General features: G+C 35.6%; 1 long non-coding RNA gene across 1 annotated transcript; it reads right to left on the minus strand.

Moving 5' to 3' along the window:
- Window positions 1–1,301: 1,301 nt before the first annotated feature.
- LOC113473557 lies at window positions 1,302–2,434 on the minus strand. Its single transcript, XR_003395496.1, has 2 exons — window positions 2,083–2,434; window positions 1,302–1,550 (listed from the first exon to the last, which is right to left on the minus strand). It is a non-coding gene; the product is annotated as an uncharacterized LOC113473557 (long non-coding RNA).
- Window positions 2,435–2,450: the final 16 nt, after the last annotated feature.

Here is a 2,450-nt window from a genome sequence, read left to right on the forward strand (position 1 = left end):
CTAGTGCTAGTACAGTTAACAACAATAAAGTAATCCGACTGCAAAAGGTGAAATAAAAGATATCCTTGGTGAATTCTGCAAATTTCAATCGCATTCTGATTTTTTCCCTTTTTTACTTCCCTTACCTATAAGGAAGGAAAGTAATGTAATCGGGTCCAAATTTCGATGGTCAGATTTTAGTGCCAAACACGTTTTGAGGTCCCTAGAGCCTCAAATCAAAGTTTCCAGCCATTGGTCCGTGTGTGTGTCTGTGTGTCTGTCCTGTAACCTGCTCATGTAGCCACTCTTGGCTCATAACAAAATATCACTCCGAGTAACGGTAAGACGCTAGAGAACAAAGAAATATGTGTATCGCTAGCTGTTAAATGCTGACAGGATTCGCACACTAGAAACTTCATGTAAACGACCGCTGCAACGGAAGGCGTATTTTATAGGACTCTTTTGGCGTTTTCGGCTGTAAATAAAGCCAATATCTCGGGTACGGTACAAAGCTAGAGACTTGAAATTGGTATGCATCACAAATGTGACTACAAGGATGCAACCACAAAACGTTTCTTGAAGATGGATACCAAAGCAGCTACTAGGTAATCTTGATACGCTATAGACATTTCAGACCGTTACACTTTGACGGTAAAACATAACAACTGACAAAAAGGTTAAGAAATAAATTCATGATAGGAAAGTTAGGCTAGTACAGTTAACAACAGTAAATAATCACACTCAAAGTGAAATAAAAGATAATCTGTGTGAATTTTCAACAATCCATGATTTTTTTAATGTTCTGGGATGGTCCCATAAAATAAACAAAGTTGATAATTTCCGGGTAACCAAGGGCCAAAAGTTCGGCCTCAAAAACAAAGCAACTCGCAATATATGACTTTTCAGCCAGCATACTGAATAACGTATAACGCTCACCTTAAAAAAAAGACCTATAAATCCTATCCTTACAACTTACAAACATAAATAACAAATAGTGTTGAAGAAAAAAGCTAGTATTTTAAATACCTTTATATTAAATACTTTAAGAAAACGACCAGAATGTCATTTTCTGATAATCGCTCAAAACGTAAATTATACCATAATTTAAATTCTCCATTTTTGTTGTCTTCTATAAATTTTTTTTTTTTTTTTTTTTTTTTTTTTCTGTTGTTTAGAGTACATTGTTGTTTTTGTTTAGTATCTTCTCGTATCAGAGATTTTGCATCCATCAAAAGATGTATTATAGTACAGTATTATTTTTGATCTTTTTTAGTACATTGTTTTTGTTTGGTACTTTCTAGTAAGTAGTTTTTGATTTTGTTTAGGGTACATTGTTTTTGTTTAGTATATTCTGGTATTGTTTTAGATCTTATTTAGTAAATTGTTTTAGTTTATTCTGGTATTATTTTTGATCTAGATCTTTTCCTACTGGTAGGGTTTTGGCTTGTGAAGGGTTGGGTACCTGATGGAGGTATCTAGTAGGCGTGGTTCTGTACGAACAGAGAGCTGTCCCCTGCCGCACCGACAGCACTACCGGCAACATATTTGCCCAGAGCCGCGTCACCGTTGGCCTGAGAAAGAAGAGAGAGGGTAGTAATAAAATCAAATAGAATTAATAGAATATACCAGAGGTGGGCCACTAACCTTACCTTCGGGAGCCACAATCCTATAAAGCCGATTCTGGGCGAGCCACGCCACAGGCGAAAATTTTGGTCGGAGTGAGTTCTTCAGTTGAAAAACACTAAGTTCGCTGCTCACTTACCTTACACATGAAACCTTTTTTAACCCCTCATTTTTTTTCTGTTAAATTGTCAAAACAACATTTTATCAATAAAGACAAAGAGGTACTCTATTACACTGATAGCACAATGGACAGATACAACTTGTTCTAAGCATCTATCTATGCTGACAGTCTAATAAAGCACTACTTATAAAACTGATCTTAGGTCCGGGACCACACTAAAGCTTAAACAATATCTATCTTAAGCTTAGATTTATTTTGTGATTCACTTGAGTGGTCCCCGCCCTTAGTGTAAGAAAACAATTAAAAGCCAATAAGACTATATAAAAGATATTAAGAGATATAAGCAAAACGAGACAAACCATGCAAAGCACTATCCCAGCGAGAGATGAAAGATGATGATGATGGGTTATATGAGTTGATAAAGATGAGTTAAAGATGGGTTAAATGTGGGTTTGAAGGATATATACAGGTGGGTTGGGTTAGAAGATTGATGGTGGGTTTCATCGATGACTTAATCAGAGATTTCACTAATGGGAGACTTTTTAATGATCCAAACAGGAGTTTTTAAAAAAAATCCTCCTTTTTAGATCACTAAAAACTCTCTTTTGGTTAATTAAAGACTCCTTTTTCGAATTATTGAAAACTCCCTTTTGGGTGATTCAAAGTTCTCCCATTAGTAAAATCTCTCATTAAGTCATTGGTAAAATCCACCATCAGTGTGAAAGGA

Source organism: Diaphorina citri, unplaced genomic scaffold, assembly GCF_000475195.1.
Source record: "Diaphorina citri unplaced genomic scaffold, Diaci psyllid genome assembly version 1.1 scaffold42403, whole genome shotgun sequence".
Taxonomy (NCBI): Eukaryota; Metazoa; Arthropoda; class Insecta; order Hemiptera; family Psyllidae; genus Diaphorina; species Diaphorina citri.